The sequence below is a fragment of the Lactuca serriola genome, chromosome 9, assembly GCF_051521515.1.
Source record: "Lactuca serriola cultivar US96UC23 chromosome 9, Lser_US96UC23_V15, whole genome shotgun sequence".
Classification (NCBI taxonomy): Eukaryota; Viridiplantae; Streptophyta; class Magnoliopsida; order Asterales; family Asteraceae; genus Lactuca; species Lactuca serriola.
Window position 1 is genome coordinate 36,072,512 of NC_136416.1, and position 10,355 is coordinate 36,082,866.

The window sequence follows — 10,355 nt, forward strand, 5'->3', positions numbered from 1 at the left end:
TGCAAGTATGACTCTACAACCCGGCTAGCAATCATAGCTCTTAAAAGCCGTTGTCGAACTTTGACCTAGTCAATGACGCTTCCATTAGATAAGGGATCATATATTCCTCAATTCTAGATATCATATGGACTAAGACATGGATTATAATCATTCTCTCTTTCAATCTGTTGTTTCCCGATTTTTGATTTATGACGATTGACATATTGAACAAATCAAATTAGTCCAGGCTTGGCCAAGCACTTAGGTGTGTCATCACTAAATCATCGAGGCGCCTATAGATATCGCTTTTATCTATGTGGGGTAAAAGGAATGGATAAACTTCGACCTAAATGCTTGCTTGCACTTAATCATCAAATTACACACAACGATACGTTTTATAACACCAAGTTACTGGTGCATTTACATATGTCAATGTGCAACCGACTTGTAACTACAACTCACATGTCTCCGTTTCAAGAATATAAGATATTATCGTTTCATAATCACTCGTGAAAATATCCATGAAGTGATTCAGATGAGCGTAGGTTGAATCCAATACTCGAATATTATTCCAGGAGTACTCATGAACACTGTAGCCAACTTGTGCTATGACTAAAACACCTCTACAGACCCATTCATGACATTCTTGCATCAATACCTACTTCCAAAGTAGGATCGACTGTGGATGGTTTGAATAACCTAGTTATTCGGGAAGTCAAAACATGCAAAGTGAAACACAAGAATAATACTAATCCTATATGGCCCCAAAACTTTTGAGTGTCATACTGATTACTCATTATTCATTGTACAATGTTTCAATTTATCAACTTAATACTTGAATTACAACAATAGCTATGCCATGCTCCAAGCATGCACACTATGTTTGTTTATGGTCCTGAATTTTTGAAATAGATCAATTGAAAAAAAAAACATTTCAATGATGCTTATTTCACAATTCCAAATCTTTATTGCAAGTATATGAATTCTAAATTCTTGTCACTGCTAAATTATCATGTAATGCAACCTTTGTAATGTCATGGTACCAAAAGTCATAAAGACTTGACCAACGATACTACAAAATTTTCCACTGGAGATTGTTAACAAAACAATTCCAAGGAAGCGAAGTCTTAAACTCAAAGTACATTCCATTGAACATCCTTCTTTCATTAAGTTTCCTAATCTTAAACAGATTTAAAGAATAACTTCCACTTATGAAATTATTTCCATATTCCCATTTTGACTATCACTTCTGAACAAGAGTTGCCTCTTTTCAGAATATGTCAATTTGGTCCTTCCAAAATTTACACTATACTTCCAACTATCCATGAGTAATCAATCTTTAGTAAACCTCAGATTGTCCTCAAAATTTCCTTAATCATTTTAGTCATATCCAGTTCTAGCCCTTTTCCCTCTTAATGCCCTAGGTATTTGGAAAATTAGAACACGGGAATATTATAGCATATGCAATCGATCCTATACCCAAAGCATATGGTACATGATTCATAATGTCTAACATAAATACATGATATTTGATCAGTCTTTTGCTATAATATTTCTATTTGCCATGTTCTCATAATTTTGATTATGAAGAGGGATGTCGTAATCATAACCAAATTTTGAGAATGCAATTAACCTTTCCATATATAGAATTTCCTTATGTTGAACCATTCCAACATAACATTCATATATATTTGACTAAATTTGATTAAAAGCTCAACCTAATCTTTTAGATTTTGAAATGAAGTATAAATTCCTCTCCCTTAATTATAGCAAAACAACTTTTCAAACCCTGCAACTTTGAGATTTGAAACCTTTTGTTTTTCTATATTTAATATTGCTAACTTGCAACACTTTCCATAATAATTATGCTCCCACTAGCATAATAATTATTAACTTACCAGCATAACATTTATGCTCCCACTAGGTTTGACATGTACTTAAAAATCAGCTAGACTTCTAGAAATCAATACTTATTGACTTTCATTACCAAAGTTCAAATTTCTTATACGAGATGCTTCGATAAGACTTTATCTAGGCTTCTCAAAATCATACATGTTTCCTTAGACTGCTCACATGTGTGTCTAAACAATTTTAGAACTTACAACCATAAGTCTGAAATGTTAGACCTTTTCCATTTCTCACAATTCGAACTATGAAAAGGGATGCCGTAATCATAATCGAATTTGAGAATGCAAATATCACAATTGCTATCTCCTTAAAATCTACTTAGTGAAAGCATTTTCTCCCAATCATTTTCATGAATTGGAGAGAAAACTTATGAAACTTAGATTTTATGGTGTATGTGTTCCTATCCATGTGAATTTGTCATAACCATAATCACAAGACATGGTTAGTGACAAATCCAAAATCATATTGACTGAACTAGTTCAATCTTAATGTCTTGCTACCTTGCAGCACAAGGGCCTACCATTGCTTCCAAGTTGTTATGCAAACAACTGAGAACTCATAGAACTCAAATGCATAGTCAACTTTAACTAGAATGGGAACATAAACAAGAATATGTCAACACGATAGGTTATAAACCTCAAGTCGCCTGCTAGTGTTTAAAAATAGGTTTAAGACTCCCACTGACCTTTTGACATATAAGATTCTCTTTGTCTAGGACCATTCCTTGACAAACAAATATTCAAGAGTTAGTGCGGATTCTAATCAAGACTAACACTTCACACAATTGGCCTTAGTTGGTCTTTGTTTTATCCATACATCACAACTTTCCAATTTCAAATGTACAAGAGTAGAAAACATTTTACTTTACATTTGATAAGTGTTATAAACCTTTCTTAAGATTATGTCACTCAAGGCTCAATCTTGGAGTATGACTCTTAGACTTGATTTGGAACGAAGTATGATTCACCTTTTTGATTTAACCACTGCAACAATTACCGATTCCTCTTCTTAGCCATAGAAATGCACTAAGATGACCTTAGAGGATCAATTGTGATATGGTTTTCATAATCATTAAGATGATCATAAAACATGATAATAAAGTACTCTCCATCTTTTCAGATTGGAGAAACTTTTATCTTTCTGCCTAATTTGGTTCTTCTCATTCGTTCTTCCATACATTGAAACTTTTCCAATGCTCTGAATTATACTTAAACTTGTAAGAATAACAATATTTACTAAAATTTAGCAAATCATGACGAATAGTCTTATCGTTCTTTGTGGTGGACCTAACCAGCACACACCCAGTGTACCCAATCCCCTAGTCCTTCACTTGACTCACATATACATGTGAACAAGGAATTATTCTTAATTTCCTAAAGATGACGGTTCTCATTCATCATACAATACAAGTTGCATGATTCCAACTTTCTATCCAACTGAAACTTGGGTGATGAGAATCTTTCCTTATTTGGCAAATTTTGACACTTCCACAGACGATATAATCAAATCCATTTTCCAATATTGCTATCAATGGAAACACATAAGGAACTATTTTTCACAAATGTCATTGTAAGGAAATTTAAAATAAGATAAAAAATAAAAAAAATCATTATTTATAAAAGTGCAAAAAACTTGTCCTTACAATGCAAATACAAGTAAAAACTATGTTGTTTTCTGTTCCTAAGCAATCCATCATAACTCTTAAGCAATAGTTCACAAATCTGATCATCGAACCATGCGATTGAAATTCATCTTCGCGACCAGATTCAGCATACTGTTACTTTAAGCTTCCTTTCATTTCTTCGATTCTTCAAAACATAAAAATGTAAACTTGTCACATCATGTATGAAGAATCAACAATTAGGAACTTAATAGAGTTAGACAGTAGACTTACCTGAAGTAGAGTTAAAAATTTTGACTTTACCATCCTTGCGATCTTTCAGTTAAATATGGTAGCTTCGCAACCAATGCCTCTTCTCTCGGCAATAGAAACATATGGAATCTTTGGGAATAGCACATGGAACTATCTCAGACTTAGCCTTTCTCTTTAACATTCGGTCAACCAACATGACCATAGCCAATCCCTTTCCATTGGGAAGAGAAAGCTTTTCTAGACTTCCAATGTTTCCATTGTCAACGTCCATGGAAGTTTGGGGAGTAGATCTTCCAATCAAATTTGCTTTACTAGTACGCCAAATCATTGTTGATTCAGCAGCAACAAGCAAATATGTTAGATCAATAAAGGTCATGTCGTGGTGTGTCACATAGTAGTCCTTAATGAGCTCACTATATGACTCGGGAAGTGATTGAAGAACCCAGTTAACAGCCAACTTCCTTGGGAACACGATACCCAACTCTCCCAGCTTGTCAGTATGTAACTTCATCTCCAAGGCGTGAACACATACAAACTTTCCTTCCTACCAATAGGGCTTTGAGTGACCTAGAACTTGTGGGTTAGGGAGAATTATTGGAGGGGGTGGAGGAAGTGAAGTTCCACTACAGCACAAAGAAGGATTAATCTTTCACCTTGATCGCCTTGTGGAAAATCATCTTTATAAAGAAAGCTTTTTCCAAAAGATTTCGGAAGACCATAGTTGTCTGAACTAGACATCTATAATGGGAGAAATTCAAGTTTAGTTGATTTTAGTCCTTAATATAACACCCAACATGAAATATTACGGCTAGTACCCAACATAATATTTTACAATTCGAAAGAGGGATGCCGTAATCCAAAGTGCAAAAAATTTGAAGGTAGGTAAATGACAATTTACCAATTTCCACCATGAAAAATGAAATTGATTATTATGTTTTAAATGGATTGAAATTCCTAGATCCTTTGAGATTCATTGATTTTTTTCAATGGCATGTTTAAATCTCGATTGTGCCCTTCAAGTTTATGACTGGGATGCCAAGGATCACAAACAAGGTGTGAATAACCATACAAATTAGCTTGGTACACCCAATGTTACAACCACCTAATCAATGTGCCGGTTAAACACACACGCTCCATTGATCTTTGATTAACATCAAGCTACCTTTTGCCACACACTGTCAGTCCCATTTTAGTCTGTCGGTTAACCACACACGCTCCACTAACGACTTAACAAGGTACAAAGTGCAATTTCATGGGTTAGCACCAAATTCACATTTTCCTAAGTAACTAAGATTGGGAATTTAATAAAAGTTTAGTTACTTTATAGTTATCATTATACTTATAATGAGAATTAGTGTCCTATCCTACCCGTTCGGCTAACGACCCTCCACCAGTCAAGGAAGCGGTGGGTGAGAGTGGACACCCATCAAACTATCATTTTATAGGCAGTATCCTTATACCCACTTATAGACCGGCTTCGTGAATGAGGTCTACTAACAGTAAGACTGACTAATTCTTATATATATATATATATATATATATATATATATATATTAAACTTATAATAATATAATAGTATAAGGGTTGAATTTTAACTTTTAAAATTATAGGGTTTAATTTGGAATTAAAGTATTCATAAGTGAAACTTTACAAATTCCAAAACTTGAGGGCAAGTTTTGAAACTTGTCAAAACTTTTCAAATCCATAACTTATGAGTTTAATATAGGCTTTATGAAAATAATCTTGACATTCCATAACTTGAGGACAAGTTATGGAGTTCATAAAAACATTTATGTAAAAGACTCTTCAAGTTCCATAACTTGAGGAAAAATTATGGAAGACTTAAAACCATTTTATGATGACATTTAAAAATGAGACTTTTCACTTTCCATAACTTGAGGACAAGTTATGGATTTCATCAAAAAACATTTAGATCAAAAATTGTAACTAACAAAATCAAACAATTTGTCTATGATCTAATTAAACTCATAAATTAAGATAATTCATATAAAAAAATTTCAAGAAATTAGCCTAATCATATAAACTAATACAAATCATGAAACTTTGACAATTATCTTTTATTTGGATGAGAATAATCATTACCATATCAACAAAATGAAATTTTATGAACTAAAAAATTTCATGGTAATGATTCTAATCTAAAACATGCCAAAAAACTCGAAATTCTACTCACAGATGAATCACCACGTCGTGGTGGGAAGGCAGAAACCAAATTGGCAGATTTTCTAACTTTGAAAAACAATAAAACATAAAGTATAATAGAAAACAAGCCTAGACTATGATACCACTGAAGGGTTATTGTATACTACAACATCCTATGGTGCACATACAACCCTAAATGCTTTAGATCTATGTTTTCTCTAATTATACGTGCAATATTGTTTCCAAAACATTAAGCCTACAACTATCATACAATTTATATAAACAACATGGACGGGAGTTATAGAGTTACCTCTTTGTTGTAGCATGTAGAACTTCTTGAGTTTGGCCTTTAAGAACTTAGTGCCCCAAGTGTTGCACCTCAAATGGAATCACACAACACCACCAACATTGGAGGACTTGGGAGAGAATACTTGTACTCTAAAATCAGCTATAGCTATTCCAAGAACACTAGGGTGCCAATTTTACGAGCTAATAGGTTTCTTATATAGTGTGGCAAAACTAGGGTTACACCATTTAAACCCTAATGTGCATGACCTTCCATATTCCTTAGGCTCCATGGGTTTAAACTTCCATGGATCATCCATGGGTTGTCACATGGGTTTAGCCCAACCTAAGGAATCATGGATCATTGGCCCACACCATAAAAATGAATGATTTTACCAAACCAACCCCTTATATTTAATTAGTATCTTTTGATCACAAAATTAATTCCAAATTAATTCTTGATAAAAACTAATTAAATAATATGATTTCATATTAATATATTAGAACTTAGAATATATTAATAAATCATGAATATCCTCTTCTCAAAAGTCCATCCTATCAAATTGTTCTAGTGCCATGCAACCCAAATGGACCATGCTACTTTCCGGTCAAGTACATACCAATTATAGTTATGGGCTTAGACACCTATGCCAACAATCTCTCACTTGGATAAGTCTAATAACTATTATTGCAAGTATGACTCTACAACCCGACTAGCAATCGTAACTCTTAAAAGCCGTTGTCGAACTCTGACCTAGTCAATGACGCATCCATTAGATAAGGGATCATATATTCCTCAATTCTAGATATCATATGGACTAAGATATGGATTATAATCATTCTCTCTTTCCATCTGTTGTTTCCCGATTTTTGATTTATGACGATCGACATATTGAACAAATCAAATTAGTCCAGGCTTGGCCAAGCACTTAGGGGTGTCATCACTAAATCATCAAGGGGCCCACAAATATCGCTTTTATCCAAGTGGGGTAAAAGGAACGGATAAACTTTGACCCAAATGCTTACTTGCACTTACTCATCAAATTACACACAACGATACATTTTATAACACCAAGTTACTTGTGCGTTTACATATGTTAATGTGCAACCGACTTGTAACTACAACTCACATGTCTCCGTTTAAAGAATATATGATATTATCGTCTCACAATCACTCGTGATAAAATCCATGAAGTGATTCAGATGAGCGTGGGTTGAATCCAATACTCGAATCTTATTCTAGGAGTACTCATGAACATTGTAGCCAACTTGTGCTATGACTAAAACACCTCTACAGACCCATTCATGACAGTCTTGCCTCAATACCTACTTGCAAAGTATGATCGACTGTGGATGGTTTGAATAACCTAGTTATTCGTCAAGTCAAAACATGCAAAGTGAAACACAAGAATAATACTAATCCTATATGGCCCCAAAACTTTTGAGTATAATAATGATTACTCATTATTCATTATATAATGTTTCGATTTATCAACTTAATAATTGAATTAAAACAATAGCTATGCCATGCTCCAAGCATGCACACTATGTTTGTCTATGATCCTGACTTTGTGAAATAGATCAACTGAAAAAAAAACATTTCAATGATGCCCATTTCACAATTCCAAATCTTTATTGCAAGTACGACTCCACAACCCGACTAGCAATCGTAGCTCTTAAAAGTCGTTGTTGAACTCTGACCTTGTCAATGATGCGTCCACTAGATAAGGGATCATATATTACACAATTGTAGATTTCATATGGACTGAGACATGGATTATAATCATTCTCTCTATCCATCTGTTGTTTCCTGATTTTTGATTTATGACGATCGACAAATTGAACAAATCAAATTAGTCCAGGCTTGGCCAAGCACTTAGGGGTGTCATCACTAAATCATCGAGGCACCCATAGATACCGCTTTTATCTATGTGGGGTAAAAGGAACGGATAAACTTCGACCTAAATGCTTGCTTGCACTTAATCATCAAATTACACATAACGATACGTTTTATAACACCAAGTTACTGGTGCGTTTACGTATGTCAGTGTGCAACCGACTTGTAACTACAACTCACATGTCTCCGTTTCAAGAATATAAGATATTATCGTTTCATAATCACTCGTGAAAATATCCATGAAGTGATTCAGATGAGCATGGGTTGAATCCAATACTCGATTATTATTCCAGGAGTACTCATGAACACTGTAGCCAACTTGTGCTATGACTAAAACACCTCTACAGACCCATTCATGACATTCTTGCATCAATACCTACTTCCAAAGTAGGATCGACTGTGGATGGTTTGAATAACCTAGTTATTCGGGAAGTCAAAACATGCAAAGTGAAACACAAGAATAATACTAATCCTATATGGCCCCAAAACTTTTGAGTGCCATACTAATTACTCATTATTCATTGTACAATGTTTCAATTTATTAAATTAATACTTGAATTACAACAATAGCTATGCCATGCTCCAAGCATGCACACTATGTTTGTTTATGGTCCTGAATTTTTGAAATAGATCAATTGAAAAAAAAAACATTTCAATGATGCTTATTTCACAATTCCAAATCTTTATTGCGAGTATATGAATTCTAAATTCTTGTCACTGCTAAATTATCATGTAATGTATCCTTAGTAATGTCATGGTACCAAAAGTCACAGAGACCTGACAAACTATCATGTAATGCAACCTTGTTGGGGAAGTCCTTGCTCACGTAGCATGGCTGACCACACGTATAACATACCGGGCCCATCCCACGGTAAGCTCCACCATGAGATCTCCCACACTTGGCACACTGGCCATGGCCCTACTGGCCCCCACTGGATGAATCTAAGGTCTTAGGCTTTTTTTCCTGACCTTCTGTTGTTTGTGCCTGCTCAGGCTTCCGCTTGGTGCGGAACTCCAACTCCATCTCCCGTTCACGGGCCTTCTCCACCATCTCGTTCCGAGTTTTGCACCTTGTAAAGCTCACGAACTTACGGATATCATCCCTCAGCATGGAATGATACCTCATCCTCCTCATATCCTCATCTGCAGCATACTGAAGGATCAATACTGCTTATTCCTGAAACTTGGCGGCGATCTCTAGCACAGTCCCGGTGGTCAACTGGAGCTCCTGAAACTCCCTCACTAACCGTTGCACCTCAATAGGTGGTGAAACTCTAAGTCAAAGCGTCTGACAAACTCTTCCCATGTCATCTCAGCTACATCGGCTGCTCGCACCTGGCTAGTCAGCTTTCCCCACAAATCTCGGGCTCGATCCCTCAACATACATGATGCAAAACCAACCTTTGCTACATTAGGGCAAGAACTCATGCACTGGGTGTTCTCCATGTCCACCACCCAACGTCGGCTAACTATGGGGTCCTTGACCCCGAAGAACTCTGGCGCCCCGAACGCCTTGAACTCTTGGAACCAGAGAGTTCGATACTCGATGTAGCCCGCAACAATCTTGGCTCTGAATGACCTGAGCCTCTTTTCCATAATCTCCATCATCCCTTCCTTGACCGTCCTAAAAATCGCTGGGGTAGCGCCAAGGCTGTCCCTCGTAACCTCGACTGCAATGAGCTCATGTCACCACTATTCTGAAATACCACAAGACAAAATGATCAGAATGTCCAAACATGGGATCTTCCCACACCGGTTCTCCTTAGAGCTTCTAGTTCTAACATTAGTTCGGGTACAGGTCATGTGCTTTCAGTAGTACGGGCCCAATACTACCTTCCACACCTACCTATACTTTCCCCAAAGCTCTACCTGGTAACCCTAATTCGTCCAAGAACAAATATCTCACAGGTTACCACATAGCTCAAATCCTAGGCTATCCTAAGATTTTCTCAGTCCATAACAAACTAGAACTCAATCATAATAGGTTGCCTTTATGCATGCAAATTATATACAAAAAGGTTCAAATAGACTTTCGAATAATAGATTCTACCCTAGGACCACAACTAGACAAGGAACATGAAATAAGGCCAAATCAATCGTTCTAAGGCTATAAGCTCCTAACCGTATACAATTTTAAAAGCATACTCATAGCAAAATCCATTTGACTATCATAATCCAAATATCAGTATCACATGGCTAACATATTGGGGAACCACTTACTTGAGCTTGGCCGATCACACACACTGCACT